At 47.4% G+C, this 18,366-nt stretch overlaps 1 protein-coding gene across 2 annotated transcripts in view; it reads left to right on the forward strand.

The window, feature by feature from the left end:
* The first annotated feature begins 208 nt into the window (after positions 1-208).
* LOC146186671 (uncharacterized) overlaps positions 209-18,366 on the forward strand; it is a 123,339-nt gene continuing 105,181 nt past the window's right edge. For both annotated transcript variants that reach the window (XM_084607368.1, XM_084607369.1), the window contains exon 1: positions 209-460. The gene's annotated coding sequence lies outside the window, so the exon portion shown is untranslated. The remainder of the gene's footprint in view (positions 461-18,366) is intronic.

Here is an 18,366-nt window from a genome sequence, read left to right on the forward strand (position 1 = left end):
CAGGAATAAGAGGAAAACGCCAAGCATTCGTGTGACAGTCACGAAAACACTTGCGTTTACGTGTTGTTCTTCACGTACCAAATATCAACTTGCACAAATACACATTTTCATGAAAATATTCAAGTGTTTTGTAGCGAAACCGAAACCCAACTATGAAACTGGATCAAATGGAGAGAGAGTCACGCTCTCGCTGCATCTCGCGATGTCTCGCTGCGCACGATACCGGCGGTGAGGAGGACCCGCCCATGCAAGCGAAGGTGCTTTCCTCCGCGATGGCTCGGCTGTGTTAGGGTTACGCGGAAAACAGGTTCATTCGGGGATAATCCTACAATCGCGTCTCGACCTGCAATTAAATTCCATTCACATCGCCGCTACGCTCGCCTGGAGCCGAGCCAGCTGTTCGGATGGCACAGACGCGGGGGAGACGTGTGAGCAAGATGTGACTGCACCGCTCGCTCGGGTGAGTGTTTATTTTCATTACCGACATCGACGGCAACGGCGAGCGCTGCCTTGGGGAGGTGTCGAACCCAGAATGAATGGGGACACCCTTTTCTTTTCCGCCTCGCTGTAAACCATGCTGTGACTCATCATGCGGCGGCACTTGCGATTCGCGCTGCGCCGATCTCTGTCTGCCTCTACTGCGGTCAGGCGCCTCTTGTCCGGCTTCCATGCGTTCGATGCTGCTGTGTGTCCTATCGATTTTCGCGTGGGGCCTCAGGTTCTTCCTGGCCCTCGTTTTGTTCCCGAAATTATTAACGAAATCACTCTTTTGTTAGCAGGGCGTGATCCGTCCTGGCTTGAACACACTGCGTAAGCGTGTCGCTGTAGACATTTTGTCTCGTTGCAGTGACACGAGTGCCGCTTCGTTGGAAAGAAGTGCGCTTTTGTAAGTGCTCTAGGCGTATGCACTGCGGGCCGCACTAGAGGAAAACGCTTTGTTCGTCAAGTGGCAGCGCAGATTTCGCGTGGAAACCCGATGCTCGGATTTTATATAAGTCTACATGGTTACGCGACGATGTTTTCGCGTGCGCAGCCTCTTCAGCGGTACACATCTTTCGGCGTATTTAGTTTTGTTCCAATGTGCTCGGCGTTCATTGCATGTAATTAATCGTACAGTACTGTCGTTTCCATCTCTTGTTGCAAAATCTTAGCACGAGCTCTTGCAAGATTGGCAATTGAAATGTCGCGTGGTTGGCAGATGTCGCGCAGTAACGGCCTTGATCAGTCCGATGACATTCTGTCTGGACTGTCTGGACAATTCCAAAGAAAGGAAACGTTAAACAGGTTTATGTGCAAAATTATACGGTAATCAGAGACCGTGTCTTGTAAACAAGGAAAAACATGCGATGGCAGTGTATTTTTCTGCTATAAACAAAGCAAGCCTTTGTGGACACACTTTGTAAACATTTCTGGGCCTAGATTTTTTCGTAGTAAATCATCGAGGGCTGGACAAATCACAAGAAGATGTGGTATAAAGTATGTTAATTTCTGAAATCAGTAATTAGTTTGAGCTCTTGAAATGCTATACTTTTAACGCTGAAAATGGTAACAGATATGAGCCAGGTAAGCTTGCACGAATTCCTGCTTTTGTTCTTGCCAGCTTATAAACCAGAATCGCTAGTTTCTTTCGGTACAGTTAGTCAATCTCTCTTCAGCTGCTGTCTAGCAGATTATATTTTAAAAATTATTCTACAGACTTTACAGAGATGTGAAGGTTTTCAATAGCATTTACAGCTCGTTTTTGCAGACGCAAAAGCTTTGTTTTGTTTGTTTGAGTGGTAGAATCTCAAACAAATGAATTGTAGTACAAGTATGAGTGAACTAATCAATAGTGTATCTGTAGTTTTATGCTGATGGGGAGGACTGTTCGAAATTTAGTAATACCAATAGAATGAGCCATCTTGTTACAGACTTTATCTGTATGGTGTGTCTATAACATGTGCTTTTCAAATACGATACCAAGGAACTTCATTGTGCATTCTCGAGCAAGACTAACCTTCAAATTTTAATGAAAAGTCAGTTTTGAGGTGCTTGTTTTTGTTCTGAAAAGTGCATATTTTGTTTTGCAAACCTTCAGCTCTAGTTGATTTGAATTCAGTCATGTAAGAACATCAGATAGCCAGTCATTTGCTGCTGCTTGTACCTTCTGAATAGTTTCCCAAGAAAAAAAAAAATGCATTCGTGTCGTCCTCATATATTACAATGTCATTTGCCAGGGGTAAACTATCTGTCGTCGATATACAACATAAATAGGATCGGACCTAAAACTGAGCCCTGTGGAACACCTGTATAGACAGGGTCACCATCTGATGTCACTCTGTTTACCATAGGGTATTTGTATGGGTTGCCGAGACAGCTTGTTATCAGGTCTGATGTGATGTCCCTTATTCCATAGAGGCTCAGTTTTCTAACCAGTATATTATGCGCAACTCAATCAAAAGATTTGTGTAAGTCTAATTTATTAATGTTATTTAATAGCTTTTCCTTGATTTCTAGTAATGCGGATTCAGTGTGTTTGTTTTTTGAAAACCGAACTACTAGAGCATACTTAGTCTCATTCGTTCAACACACTGGTATAATCGCCTGTATATCATGTGCTCAGATATTGATATGACAGAAATTGGTGTGTAGTTATTTAAGTCATTAAAATTCCTCCCTTATGAACGGCACTCACTCAAGCAACCTTTATCTCCTTGGGGAAGTCACCTGTGGTCAGCATTTGATTTACAATATGTGCAGTTTAATTGGTTTCACCGATATACTATCAGCACCAGGGGCACTGTTATCCCAGAGAGAATTATATCAGTCACTGTGCTTTAACTACCCCTCCAGGGTGGCACAGTAGTTATCGCGCTCGAAAACTGTTCCAAAGGATGCAGGATCGAACCCCGACCTCGGCAGCCACTTTTTGATGGAGGCAAAAACCAAGGCGTCCATGTTCTATGCAATGTCAGTGCACATTAAAGAACCCCAGGTGGTCGAAATTTCCGGAGTCCTCCACTGCGGCATCTCTCATAGCCTGAGTCGCTTTGGAACGTTAATCCCCCCAAACCAAACCAAACTTTGCTTTAACTTCCAGGGTTTAAAAGATGGAATTTGTGTAGTGATTCTTTAAATACTTTACCGGGTCTATGTGGGTGGTAATGGCATGTGTCGGTGAATGGGCGTACAAAAAGTGGCCATTAATTTTGTTCAGTAGAGCAGTTCCTTCGTAAATTTTGTTGATTTTGTTGACATTCTGCTTGCTTTGGCCTAGCAGATCACCCAGTACTTCCCAAGTCTCCCAAGATCTACTAGCTGTCGAAAATTTCCTTTCATAATATTCAATTTTTGCTTTCTTAATGTCAGTGCCAAGTTTATTTATGACCTTTTTGATTTGTTTGAAGACATTGACATTTTTAGTTTCAATACGCTGAAAGAAAAGGTGCTTTTCTTCCTTTATTCACTTTTGACCACTTTTGAAATCCATGGTTTTGTAGCTTTTTCAAATTTTTTTGAGCTTTCGTTCTGGAAAAACTTCACTGTACATTTTCTGCAAGATATACAGAAATATACTGAACGATCTGTTTAAACCACACTCCTGGACAACATTGCAGTATGCAGTCTGTAGAGCTGCCTGGCAGAAATAGGATAAGCTGGTAACATCCATCTTTCCATAGGTTCTACTTGATGTATTGGCACTGGCACGTTTGCCATAAGCAAGTGAAAAATCGAAATATTGGCGTATGGTCCCTTATGCCAGTGGCTAAACTGCCAGCGAACGTTTTCCCGGAGAAGTGTTTGAAAAACAGACGTCAAATAACACTTTCAGTCTGCTCCATTACTCTCGTAGGTTATGATATTAAGTCTTCAGACCCATAACTGGATACGATGTCACACAACTCATTTGTGGATGTGGTGTTCATTAACATGTTGATATTTATGTCACCTATTATAACAGCTTGTAAGTTGTACGAAAAGGTGTATAATCAAACAGCTGTTAAAGGTGGTTGTAAAATTGGCTTGTTGTGCCTTAAGGTGGCTTATATATACTACTGCAGTGAAACGACTGTCGCAGGATGTAGCTAGCATTTCTGCATCTTCATTCATAACACATAATTCTGGTATTTTGTAATGAGTATTTCCTTTTCTTTAGTGTAAAGAGAAACAGCTTCCCCTGGTTTGTGCCAAGGACAGCCCTCTATAGTTCTCAAATTCATGTGCATTCTCTAAAAGCTAGGATATCAAATTGCAGTTGAAGGTTATTTAAAATAGGAAGCAAGCTCCTTGCCTTTGCTATGAAGCTGAAAAACAGAAAAGATATTCTTTATGCCTTGCTTCAGGGTGTTGACATAATGATTCACACTGCTGGTATCAAACTTAGCCATTTAGGATATTTTGTCTAACTCCTTTTCATTTTCATTGTAAATAGGAGATGCACTTGTTAGTTTTTTCTTATATACACTTTAACTTCTCGGACCCACACATAGGGGTATTTGCTTTCCTTTGCTCGTTTTTTCGTCTGCCATATATAGAAGAAGCAGGGCAGGCACCAGGGCACCTTTACACTGCGTTTAATAACCCGACTGTTCCTTGCTATCGATCTCCCAACATGGCGATCAGTTTCTATCTTGCGCACCCCCAGTCCCTCAAATCACTTCTTCCTCCTCGTCCTTCTGCTTGCTGATTTCAGCGCGAATCTGCAACACCATAGACGCCTCTTCGTGTTTGTTACGTTTTTATTGATACATATGTCCTCTTATAGCATGTTTTGCTTTTCAATCCATTGACGTCAAGAATCGCACAAGGATTGGAGGGGAAACATTTGACCCTGATTTTAACCTGTATGCTGCCACTATGTTTTCACTACCAGGGCTGGGAGGCTGCAGCTTTTCAGCAGTTGAGTGAATGATTCCTCTGACATTCTCATCCTCTGTCAACTTTATTGCATTCTGTGTTCTTTCGCTAACAGTTCTCAAGTGGATCAACTTCTAGGCGAGAAAGCCACTCATCTGTTTCGAACAATTGTTCTTTGAGACTGCTTTTTTTTTTTTAGCTGTTTTATTTCCACGAAGGCAAGGATGTCGTCATATTTGCTTGATAACAGCTCAAAAACTGGCTCCATTTTCTGGATTGTTTTGTTTTGATTTTCTGGTGTCCCGTTTGTATCAGTAAGCTTTGCTAATTGTTTTTCCTGCTTTTTGCCAACTACATCTAGCCATTTCAAAAGAAGGTTCAACATCATCATTATATCTTTGAGAGAGGGTTCAGGAATTTCGTTTATTGATCCTTCCTCCCGAGGCAAATTGCTTGTTTGTCCATGTGTAGTACCCAATTTACTTCTAGTGCAAGTTTGACATGAAAATGCCTCTTGCTTCCCTGATATCATATTTTTGAACGCGTTTTCAGACATTCCTGAACATTTGTTACCTATGGTATAATTTCCACATTCACGGCCCTTGATGCACTGGCTCTGTATGTTGTGAATTGCTGGAGCTTATACTTGTGTGTGACAAGTGACATAGAAGCATCTCAAGCCAGGCACGAAAAATGAGAATGAGGAACTGCTTTTAACAAGGATGCCTCTGTCATATTATTGTCATTTAATGTTGTGACAATAATGAGGAAAAGGATGCCGTGATAACCTACCCAACGTGAATAGCATGGGGCCTAGCCTTGGAGATCTGTGCACACAAAAGTTGCACTGATATCACTCCAGTTAATTTGGTAAAAGAGTGCATGGCATCAGTTCGTCTAGTTAATTTCTGGGTCTTTCTAGCTTATAATAGCTCTGGGAAAGTGGAGGCACTTTGTCATTGGAAACTAATCATTTGATTTAAACCAACTTGACTTGCCCCTTGCGTTGTTTTAATGTTGTTTTTTTTGCCCCTTGCATTGTTTTTCTTTTTTTGCTGCATTGTTAGCTGTCATGGCGTGACCTTAGTACTGCATTACTGTACATACAAAATAGGAAGGGCTACTTATCTGGTGACTTGCTTGACGCATGCTCTTCTGTAACACAGCCCATTTTAAACACTGGATACACATGGGATGGGACAGATGTGTTCTCCACCTCATCCCCCATATTTCCTCTCGATTTCAGCACTTAGTATATGTGGCCCTCAAAGATTTGAATAAGTCTATGAATCTTTCATTTAGAGTTCTGAAACTTAAGCAGGGAACTTTAGGCCGTTTCAGTATTTATGGATTAAAGGCTGGTTTCCATTTTTCTTTTTAAAACGTAGTACTGCCAGAACCATACGCCCCTTGCAAAATCCTTCATACTGTAATTGATTCCCTGTACTGCACTGCCACTGATGGTTAATACTGTTTTGGCCCTGTGGAGTTCTTATTGGCTCCCTGTTCGGCGACACACTTTGGCATGGTCAATCGGTCATGCCTAGAGAGACCAGCCTTCGTTTGTTGGTGTCTATCTATGTCGCTGCCGCCCTCGCTGCTCAAAAATCGTCCAGAGAAAGTTCTCAAGCTGCACGCAGTGCCCGGTAGGCGAGCAGGCCGTCTCCGCGAAAGTAATAATTCACCCCCTCAGAAAACGCACCACCGGGTTGTTTCGGGAAGGACCGACACAACACGTGCCTCCGCTTCCAGGACATCGTCACGTTTCATTCCTATATTCGCGGTTGAGCGCTCATGCCTGCTGTGTCAAGGAGAATCCGGCGGCTCGTCTATTCTGGTTTGAGGAAACGGCCGGCACCACCTCCTCTCTCCTGCCTGCTGATGGCTTGGGCGCAAACGCGACTCGCTACTGCGTGTTTTGCCATCGCTCGTGAGGCTGGACAAATTGCTGCTCGGCCTAGCCAGCTGTGCCGCGAGGATGGGGACGAAGACGCGAGACTGGCAGCGCGGTCGGCGCTCGCGTGGCGTCGCCGAAGCAGCGGTTCGCTGCCGTCTTGCTGCGCCTACTACCCGACGTCTGGTGTGCATCGGCGTCGTGTTTATCACCGGTCAGTTCTCGGGTCTCGCTTTTTCCGGTCCCCTTTCGGTTGGCGCCTATGTCCCTATATTTCGGCGTCTCCTTGCAACTCTGCCGGCTTGGGGCGCGCATCTCGCGTAGCGCCTAGGGCGCCACGATGCGCGCGGGCGTGCTCATCGAGGCACCCTAATAGCGCCGATTTCACGATTTGGTCGTCCGCTGAGAGGAGACTGCCGGTAGCGCTTGCAGGGCACAGCGAGGCCCGCAGACGCACGTAAATTTGCCCCGCGTCACTGGCATTGATGGATCTTTTGCACCGTTGACGTGTAGGAGTGCAACAGCATTGCATTGTGAAGTGCGGAGTCATGCTATAGCCAACAGTCTGTGCACGGCTACGCCATCCGCTGCCAACTACCGCCTACCAGGGACATCATTTTTGGGCTTTTCCCTGCCTGTGGAGATTCTAACGGTCTCGCAGTGATTGATTCAACTGATTGTAACCGGTAGTTTTACGACGACGCATTCAGTGGCGCCGGGTTTCCTTCGTCAATTGGGCTTCTAATCATTTCGCGGTAGATTGATTCAATTGATTGTGGCTGTTGGCATGCGCGGTTTCACACGACGCCACTTTCCACCGAAAAACCAAAACAATCAGTTCTGGTTTAACTCTGGTTAATCTTAGTTGAATTGCGATAGCAATGGCGGAAGCTTCTTTTGCCTGCTACATTACTCCCCCAGCACGCCCTATCAGTGTAAGGTGCTTCATTATTGGGGACACTTAAGCCCATCCTTTTAAAATATGACGCGAGAGTGTAAGCTACCAGACCACATATAAATGAGAAGGTTCAATGCTGGTGAAGCGAATGTGGAGCGAAAGCATTACCTTGCCGGTGACCGAGCATTCTTATTCTTCTTCGCAGCTGTTCAAGGCTCCATTCGCCGTAATTTCTCCCTTGCACTGTCATCATTAAAATTAATAATGTATACAACATATATTCGTCCACAACTCGAATATGCCTCATCTGTTAGGGACCCCGGTCAAGCAACGCTCATACACTCCGTTGAGGCAGTACAAAATCGCTCAGCCCGGTTAATCTTAAAAAACTATTAAAGGACAGCTAGCGTTACTATACTCCGTTTCATACATCAAATGCAACACTACCAAAGCTACAGCTCTTGTTTGCGCTCTCCGCATCCGCGATAAAAAATAGTGCCTGCTCTTGACGAGAGAAAATAATAGTTGCTTTGTCTGCAAGCTTAATACATTTTACATTTGCCATCAACTTCATAAAAAGCACCTTTTTTAGAGAGAAAAGGTCGGATTCGGCTAATTTGTAGGTTTTTTTTATGTCTTTTTGTTCGTGCCGCGTTTTGCTGGCCCGCAACCTTGCCAGCTGTGCCACCAGATGGCGCTGGCTGGGCCCTCCGCGCTGCGCATCTCTTTTTGAGAAAATGGTTCTTTGGTGCGCATTTTTTCTATAAGATCCGCTCAGTGAAGATGTCTAAGCATGCGAAGCATGTTATTGCAAACGTGTATGCTCGGAATAGAGCCCGTTTCGGCAGGAACCACTCGCCTACAGAACGAGCGCGTAGTGATACGCCTCCTGTTTTCTTCCTTGCGGACTACTTGCGTAGCTTTCGCTGCGTTGCACCTGGTGTATGAAACGGAGTATAATATGAAAGCATACTTACATCTCCCGCTGTTATCGACTCGAAGAAAACTATCCCACCTCTCACTTTTTCATAAAGTATACTACCTTAACTCAACATTGCACCCCTTTATGGGTTCAACCACCATCCTACATTTCATCTCGCCATAACCACAGTCAAAAGGTAAACATTCCACACTCAAACACAGTTGCCTATTCTAACTCGTTTCTTCCCCGCACCTGTAATGAATGGAATAACCTGTCTGCATCCCTAACAAGTATAACTGAAGTAGAAAAATTTAAATCCGCGCTACAAACTTTCTTTCTTGCCTAACATTAAAACTTATTGTATGGTTATTTGCTTATCTTCATTGTATACTGTTTTTCTTGTTATACTTTTATATTTTGCTATTCTTTTTACACCTATGCCGTCTTCCTAAATTACCCATGTACCTCGTTGTTCTTTCTTATGTGCTTTGTTTTTCAGATATTTGTAAGCTTATTGTATTAACCTTCTGTTTTTTTTTATATATATATATATATATATATATATATGTGTGTGTGTGTGTGTGTGTGTGTGTGTGTGTGTGTGTGTGTGTGTGTGTGTGTGTGTGTGTGTGTGTGTGTGTGTGTGTGTGTGTGTGTGTGTGTGTCTGTGTCTGTGTGTGTGTGTGTGTGTGCCCCTCCCCTCTGTAACGTGCATTTGTACCCTGAGAGTATTTTAAATAAAAAATAAATAAATAAAACGTGGCCATTCCCGGGACGATGCGACGGGTCGAAACTTGGGGCAGTATTGCTATTGCGATAAAATCGTTGCCTGTCTGTGCCTGTTTGGCAGGAGCGTGTATTCGGCGGATGACATGGATGGCAGGCAAGGAGGGAGCCACGTCATCTGCTACGGTTTTTGTGGCGCAAGATTTTGTACTGATGGTGCTTTTCCTCTCAGCTCGCGGGAAAAAAACTGTGGCGTTTCCCAACAGCGCTCGGTTTCTTGACTTGCACGATCGCCAGCTTTTTGCCGCGCAGTAGTGGTGGGCCCTGCGTGGGGGAAATTCGTTGACGGCCGAACGGATCGGAGAACGGAACTGCAGCATCTCGCGGCGCTCCATTGCGTCGTGTGCTGAATGTGTGCTGAATGACCGCCAGAACGTGTTGCGTATTCCAGTGCTGTCGATGAGATCACAAGGGCCGTGGGCTGCTGTATGGACCTCCGGTGTCACCGGCAAGCACTAGCTGTCTCGTTCCATTTCCGTGCATTGGTTTTTCAATGAGTCGGCTTTCTCTTTCCTTGTGTGTGGTGGTCTGTCTGCGGCCGTCATGGTCGCCGACTGGCTTCGGGGCTCGGACTGTTTCCTTACCTCACGGAGTACCACCAGAATAGACGCCCGTTGAATGTGGACGTGTAACGTTAGCAAGCAGTGCTAGTAATAATTACTGATCATGATGCACTGACGATGTAGGCTTCCTTTTTTTTTTTTTCCTTTTTCGATTCGCACACGAGATGGTCCTGGTTCTCGTAACTGGTGGCTATATTAGGTGAATTTAGCAGGCTCTCCCAACCACCTGTCTTCTTACAGAGCTAGAAATTCGCTCGGGTCAAATTTGGGTTAGCGAGCGGAGAACGTGCTTCGGTAGCGCGATTCGGCGATAAAGCGAGATTCGGTATAGCGGAAGTAATAGTAATAATTACTGTCACGTTCTAGTTTGCAATATACCTGACGCAGCAGCGCCGATTGTTATCGGAAATCGCGAGTGCGCGGCTTTGGTGTTTTTCCGGCTTGCTCTATAAACGGGCCCGCCTTCCTGGGTAACATTTCCCACAAACGATTTGCAATCGCATATAGCGGCCACAGTTAACTGCACTCCGCGACGAGCGACGCCGCTGTGGATATGTCACAGCGACTGCGGCATTGCTGTCGTGCTGCTAGGAGATTGTGATCGATACATCGGCAAAGTATATATTGACCAAGCTTGCTCGCTTTCCCCCTCTCGTGCTTCGTTTCATTTGTATTCGCTTTATTCAGCGTTTACTCATGAGCGTTAACTGTTCGCCTGTTATATCGAAGAGATGAATCGCTCGTTAATACACTTACGGCGGATTACTCGTTACATCTTAAGACAGGAGGGCCGAACTTCCTACAACATCATTGTTGTTCTTTAACATAATCCTTTTACGTCATTGTTACTCGTACACTCCTACGGGGTGACCGTGAAGGTATGATTAGAAGGGGCACAATACGTTGACTCTTGCCCACCGCTCCATGCACTACACTGCTTGGCTACTACCGAGTACCGGCTGAATTTTCCAGCACCGTCATTTTCAAGCGTCGTCTATGGCGGGCTGCCTGGCTCGGCAGTAGCTTCATTGGTCGTCAAGGGCCGGTAGAAGAAAGCTTCCATACCGGGAGGAGAACAGCTCGCCATTGTTCTTGAAAGGCAGAGCGTTTGAGCGGGCGCATGGGCTCTGCTCCGTCACGTCGACGCGGCAGTTTTCGACGCGCGAAAATCGTGGGAAAAAAAAACGCCGCATGTATTCCGGGCTAAACAGCTCCGTCAAGGCACCCTGTAGCTCTAGACATGTTGGCAGCGGCTTTGGCTGTGGCAGGACAGGTGATAAGAGGGCCGTGTACGGCCGCACACATGGAATACCTGGCGGCCAACGAATGGAACGACGAAAGCGTTTCGGCAGGGCCTCCATCCGTTCTGTCCGGAAGGGGACGTCACACGGGGGAAAAGAGTGTGTCTTCCCTTGCCTCACGAGCACTTCACCGTGACCGGCGTGCGACTAGCGCTGACGTCTACCGGCGTAGGAGAAGGTTTTCGAGAGTTCTCGTCAGCTTTTTACACGAAACAATCGGGATTTTGAGGGCCCAGATCTGGTACCTGCCGTTGAGCTTGTCCGCGTCCGAGGGGCGAAAGTGCAGCCTGTGCATACCCCCCCCCCCCCCCTTCCCTCTAGATTTTTTTCCCCCTGGAAAAAGTTTGAAGTCATTACTGAAGAAGGGACATGACAAGTTTCGTGCGTTTCAGCCTGTGGAACTGGGGTCTAATTACGGTAATAATCCGGAGAAATTACACCCTTCTTTATAGATGCTTTACGTGTAGAGCACAGCAGCAAGCAGCAAATTAAAAGCGGGAACGTCTTATATACCTTTTTTTCCCCTCATGTTGTTTCGCCGTTTTCGCGTATCACCAAAATCATCTGGAATTCCTTGGTATAAAGAACAGGACTTTCCGCGGCGATCGACAACACTGTCGACAGGGGACAGACAGTAAATTCTTTCTGCCACTCTTCCGAGAGGCTTGTGAATATGGGCTGTCAGGGAAGAAAGTGTCAGTTTAACAAAACTGATTCTCCAGTCGACTACCGATAGCTGCGTATTAAACTCTTTCCACGCTTGCTCGTCTTAGCTACCAGCCATGCCTTGTGGAGTGGCTATATTTCAGGTAGTGTATGTATGCGAAGCTCTCCCATAGCAGTGCTCGAAAGCTTCGACTCGACTACGCATGAGAACGTCTCGATTCGAACCAGTGTGTGCTCAAGGGGATCAACACTATGGTTCGTAAAGTGTTCACATTGGAATGTGCGATATTGTTTCGTCCACCGCAGTCAAATTTAAGACCAAGAGCATACCGAGCTTTTCCTACATGAAATGTTGGCGAGCGAGGATGCTGTGCGGCCCACTTGTCCGCGACTCTTCTCCTCCATTTTCCTCCTTTCTCTAATTAATCGACTACGTGCAGTCATCGCTCCGCCTTGTGTTGGCCCCAGCCGTTTCGGCTGTTACGTTTCGAACTTCCCGAGTAACGAGACGGTGCACGTGTCGAGATGGGCGTCCGTTTTTCTAAGAAGACTGCACGCGACCACCTCGGAGTTCGTGGACCAGAACCACCCAGGACGCAGCAACGCGGTGTCGCATATCGGCAGCGACGGCAGCAGTTGCCCCAGTTTGTGTCCGGAGGACTGTGCGCAGAGGCGCTAACGAATTCGCCGAAGAGCGGGCGCGCCTGTGTTTGGAAACAGAGAGCCGCGGCGCCTGCGTGTTAGCACCGAGGAGAGAGAGCGGGTCATCTCCCCCCCGTGGAGAAGAACGGTCACCGCATTCCTTTCCCGCGGAGTGCTCCCGCGCGAGGGGTCCGCGTGGGTGGCGCGCGGTTCCGACCTTGGACAGCCAGCAAGCCTCCTTGGGACCCCCATGCCTGACTTCCCCCGGCGGAGTCGCCATCGTGCCGCTAAAGTGGAAAGAGTGCGCTGGGAGGACGTTCTAGTGGGCGGTTCCCGAATGCCAGCAGATCAGGAACTCAAATGTGATTGGACTTTGACAAAATAGAAAATTCCCCAACTAGGTACTTGGGGACAAAAAAGTTGTTAAAAACGAGAGCACGAGTGCTCTCCAGTGCGTACCTTCTCAGATTCACCATGTAAATAAACCTTCATTTAAGTTCTCTCTAACTCTCGGCCAGTCTCTGCTTGGGTGACCACCGCCCAATATTGAAGTGCATGCAGCCCGACGTCTGACTCGGCTTTTCGCTACCCGTTGGTCCGCTACCGGAGCAGTACCAACGCAACAGCTGGTTGGCAGCGTCGGGATGGACTCCGCTGGAATCATGGTTGCAAGGTTCGGTGAGTGCTTGGCTTTTCTTCACTGAGGTTTTACCAGGCTTTGTAGTAAGTAAGTTTACAAAGGTGGTGGGAATTGTTTATCGTTAGCACGGGACTTGAAAGTACGTGACGATAAGAGATTTCTAAAAGGAAGAAATTGCAGCACTCGGGATAACCATGAATTTGAAAGTGTTGAAAAAGCCACTTTTGCTGGAGTTGGCCAAAAGTCTGGGTTTGGATCTTCAGGACCAAACGAGAAAGCCAGATATCATTGAGGCTATTGAGGCACTTGAGGCAGACGACGATGAGCTCTCGGAATGCCTGGAGCTGATTGCTGAGAGAGAGAAATCAAAGAGGGAAGCAGAAGAAAAAAATGAGAAACGCATGGCTGAAGAGAGTAAGCGCTTAGAGCAGGAACTTGAGCTGAAGCGTCTCGAACTGCAGGTGCTAAAAGCTCGAAATGAAAGTGATGAGAGCGTAGCATCGGGCACAGTAGAACGCAAGTCGTTCCGCATGAAAGACCTTATGCAACCTTATAGGAAAGGAGAGGACATAGGTCTGTTCTTGGTAAACTTTGAGCGCACGTGCGAGAAGGCAGGGTTTAGCAAAGCAACTTGGCCACAGTGCTTGCTGACACTGTTACCTTGTGAGGCGGCAGATGTGATAGCCCGCTTGACTAAAGAAGATGCAGATGATTACGATAAGGTTAAATCTAGTCTGCTCAAAAAGTATAGAATGTCAGCGGAAGCTTTCCGGCAAAAATTTCGCAAAGCTCAAAAGGAGAATGATGAGTCGTACCCGGAGTTCGCGTATAAGCTCATGGCTAACTTGGGGGAATGGCTCAAAGAAGCTAAAGCTTATGACGAAAGCCAAAGAATGTTGCAGTGCTTCGGACTCGAGCAGTTCTACTCTTGCTTGCCTGATGATGTAAGGCATTGGGTGCAAGACAGGCCGGAAGTTGCGACTGTTTCGAAGGCAGCAGAACTGGCAGAAGAGTTTGTGTCGCGCCGTGCGCTGGACAGAAAGGAAAGCCCTAGGAAAGAACACCAGAATAGGAAAGCAGCTGGATGGAGAGGGCAACCTTTAAAAGAGAAACAGCAAGCACGAGGCGCAGATGTCGCAGAAAAAAAGGCGATTGTAAGAGAAGCGCCCGAAGCAGAAGACCGCCAAAAGAATGCTTTTGAAAAGAGACGGCCATTGGTATTGCTATAATTGCCAAAAGCCCGGACATGTAGCGGCGGTCTGCAAAAGCCCAAAGATTGTTTGCTCGTCAGTGGACAGCAACGATGAAAATATGCGGCTTCTAGAGCCATACATCCGAGATCTCGTTGTGAACGGAAAGCCGTGTCGCGTGCTTCGAGATTCGGCAGCTACAATGGATATAGTTCATCCCTCGTATGTAGAGCCAGAAAATTTCACTGGAGAGTGCGCATGGATTAAACAAGCGGTGGAAGCCGGTAGCGTGTGCCTTCCAATCGCTAACATCAGCATTCAAGGTCCATTTGGCGTACTTCATACGGAGGCTGCTGTGTCGGCCAGTCTGTCGAAACAGTACCCCTATCTTTTTTCGAACAGATCTGACCAACTCTTGCAGCAGAAGGGACTAGTGTTCGGAGAAGGGGCTGTTCACGCGTTGACTCGCTCGAAAGCACGAAAGCTGGCTGCTAAATCCGTCACACTGGAAGCGTCAGGTGACGTTGACGCGACAGAGAGTGAGCCGTTAGACACGACAGAGGCAGTCCACGCGCCGATTAGCGAGGAAGTGAACATCCGAGACACGCGAGAAAGTAGCGAGGATTGTATTGAGCTTAAAGAGGCCTGCGGTGAGCTTCTCATAACACCGGCATCTGACAGCTTGCAAAGATTGCTCGGGGTGGACCGATCGTCCCTGATAGCCGAGCAAAGAGCCGATTCCACATTGCGGAATCTTAAGCACATGAAGAGTGATGGTATCGCGAAGAAAAACGTGATATTTCTAGAAAGGTCCGGGGTGCTTTATCGAAAGTATCTTGATCGCAGAGGAGTGCAGTTCGACCAATTGGTCGTACCAAAACGCTACCGTGGTGATCTTTTGCACTTGGTTCACGGGAGCTCGTGGTCGGGTCATTTAGGGCTCAAGAAAACAAAGAATCGTTTGCTGCAGGAATATTGGTGGCCGGGATGTTTTCGGGAGGTGGAAGATTTTGTAAAGACCTGCGACACATGTCAACGGGTGGGCAAGCCGGGAGATAAGGCGAGAGCCCCAATGAAGCTTGTGCCTGTGATCACGGAGCCATTTCGACGACTCGTGATCGACACTGTTGGTCCCCTTCCAAAGACTAAGACTGGTTACAGTCACATTTTGACAGTAATCTGTCCTGCCACCAAGTTTCCCGAGGCAGTGGCCCTGAAAGAGTTAAGCTCAGTGGAAATTGTGAACGCGCTCATGTCCATTTTCGCACGGGTTGGATTTCCCGCTGAAATACAGTCAGATCAGGGGACTGTTTTTACCAGCGCACTGACTACAACTTTTCTGGAGAGATGTGGAATTAAGTTAATTCATAGTTCAGTGTACCACCCGCAGTCCAACCCGGTAGAAAAGATGCACTCGGTAATGAAGCGCGTACTGAGGGCATTGTGCTTTGATCGCAAAGCCGACTGGGATGCCTGTTTGCCCGCAACAATGTTTGCGCTGAGAACCGTACCTCACGAGGCCACGGGATTCACACCAGCCGAACTGGTCTATGGCCGCTCCCTTCGATCGCCTCTCCGCCTTCTTAGGGAATCGTGGGAAGGCCGGGGAGAGGACCCTACGGTGGTCGAATACGTGCTCGCGCTGCTTGAACGGTTGCACAAGGGACAGGAGCTCGCGGGATGCGAAATGAATAAAGCACAGACGAGGGCCAAACACTACAATGACCGAACAGCGAGATCACGCTGTTTTAAAGCGGGAGACGCGGTAATGGTGTTGCGACCTTCCCAGAAAAATAAATTGGAAGTTCAATGGGAGGGTCCAGCGGAAGTTATTCAGAGGTTGTCCGACACGAACTATCTAATTAGCCTGCCCGGAATGCGAAAGGTACAGCAGATATATCACAGTAATCTGCTGAAACCGTACAGGGAAAGGGAAATGATAGTTAACATGGCGTTGAACCTCCCCGAGGAAACATCACTGGATTTCCCGGATCTAGGCGCAGGGGAAAATGAGGACTGCAGTGAAAACACTGACCAAGCCATTAAGGCCATGGTCGAGGCCGCTGAAGTCGATGCTGATCAAAGCAGAGATCTAGCAACGCTATTGCACGAATACAAAGATCGGTTTTCGGAGAAGCCGGGCCGGACAACTGCGATAGTTCACGACATCGAGCTTAATTCCTCTCAGCCTGTCCGTTCGAAAGCTTACCGGGTGTCCCCCAGGCAGCGAGAACTTATGGAGGCTGAAATTAGGCGAATGTTAGAGCTCGACGTCATTGAGGCTTGCGAGAGCGACTATACGTCACCTCTCATTTTGGTAGAAGCCCCTGGAAAGGAACCGCGTCCCTGCATTGATTACAGGAGGCTCAACCTCATAACCAAAGACCAGACCTACCCAATACCCAATATCGAGGAACGGATTGAGAAAGTTAGCAGTGCAGAGTATATATCTACATTCGACCTCGTTCGAGGCTATTGGCAGGTGCCCCTGACTGAGCAGGCAAGTAGATATGCGGCGTTCATTTCGCCCGTGGGAACATTCCGCCCTAAGGTATTAAGCTTCGGCTTAAAGAATGCCCCTTACTGCTTCTCAGCCCTCATGGATAGGGTTTTGCGGGGGCTGGAGGATTTCGCCTTACCATATTTGGATGACGTGGCGGTGTTTTCTCGGTCATGGCCCGAGCATGTCACGCACCTACGAGCGGTTCTTAGCCGTTTCCGCGACGCGGGTTTAACAGTGAAAGCTGCGAAATGCCAACTTGGGCGAGCCGAAGTAACCTACCTGGGTCACACAGTTGGACGAGGCCACCGCCGACCATCAGATGTGAAAGTAGCTGCTATCCGCGATTTCCCGCAGCCGCGTACTAAAACGGATGTGCGCTCGTTTTTGGGAGTAGCGGGTTACTACCAGCACTACATTCCCCGTTATTCAGAGCTTGCCAGTCCTCTTACTGACGCTTTGAGGAAAACGGAACCGCAGGTCCTTCAATGGGATGAAAAGAAAGAAAAAGCTTTCTTTGCCTTGAAACAAGCACTAACGAGTAAACCTGTGCTGCAGGCACCTGACTACTCGAAGCCATTTATTGTGCAGTGTGATGCAAGTGACCGTGGCCTGGGCGTGGTATTATGCCAGAGAGGTGACGCGGGTGAAGAGCATCCGGTGCTGTATGCTAGCCGTAAGCTAACTCTACGGGAGGAAGCGTATAGTGCTTCGGAAAAGGAGTGCGCATGTCTTGTGTGGGCAGTGCAGAAACTTGCGTGCTACCTCGCCGGCTCGAGGTTCATCATTGAAACAGACCATTGTCCTCTCACGTGGTTGCAGACTATGTCCCCCAAAAACGGCCGACTGCTTCGCTGGAGCCTCGCGTTGCAGCAATACTCTTTTGATGTTCGCTACAAAAAGGGTAAACTAAATGGCAATGCCGATGGCTTAAGTCGATGTTTTTAGTGTTATTGATAGCATCGATGAGTCTGGCTTGGGTATGTTTTTTTTTCCTGCATACGTTTGCATAATTACCATTTTTCTTTTAATCTTGAACATTGTGTTTGTGTGAATGAATAATGTTCTGGTTGTATCAAGTGCTGAAGTAGTAGTAAAAGGATTAAAGTAATATTGGTATGAGAGCCTGGTGGATCTCGTGGAGAGAGTCCTGGCGCTTGCCGTCTTTGCGGCTGTGATTTTCGTGTTGTTCAAACTGATGCTGTCTTTCCTGTGAATGAGCTGGTCTGCAGAGATCAAGAAGCCCTCCATAGTCTTGACAAGAAGCAACGAGGAGCTGCAGAGTCCGTTGGAGGCAGCAGAACATCAGCAACAGTGAACCGAACCAGAACGACATCGTGTATCCCTCTGGACAATGGTTGCTGACCTTTGTGCATCGGGATCTTCAACCGCCGCCGGAGAAGCTGTTACGTTTCGAACTTCCCGAGTAACGAGACGGTGCACGTGTCGAGATGGGCGTCCGTTTTTCTAAGAAGACTGCACGCGACCACCTCGGAGTTCGTGGACCAGAACCACCCAGGACGCAGCA

This window comes from Amblyomma maculatum, chromosome 6 (assembly GCF_055883805.1).
Source record: "Amblyomma maculatum isolate TAMU_Amacu chromosome 6, ASM5588380v1, whole genome shotgun sequence".
In the NCBI taxonomy this organism is placed as follows: Eukaryota; Metazoa; Arthropoda; class Arachnida; order Ixodida; family Ixodidae; genus Amblyomma; species Amblyomma maculatum.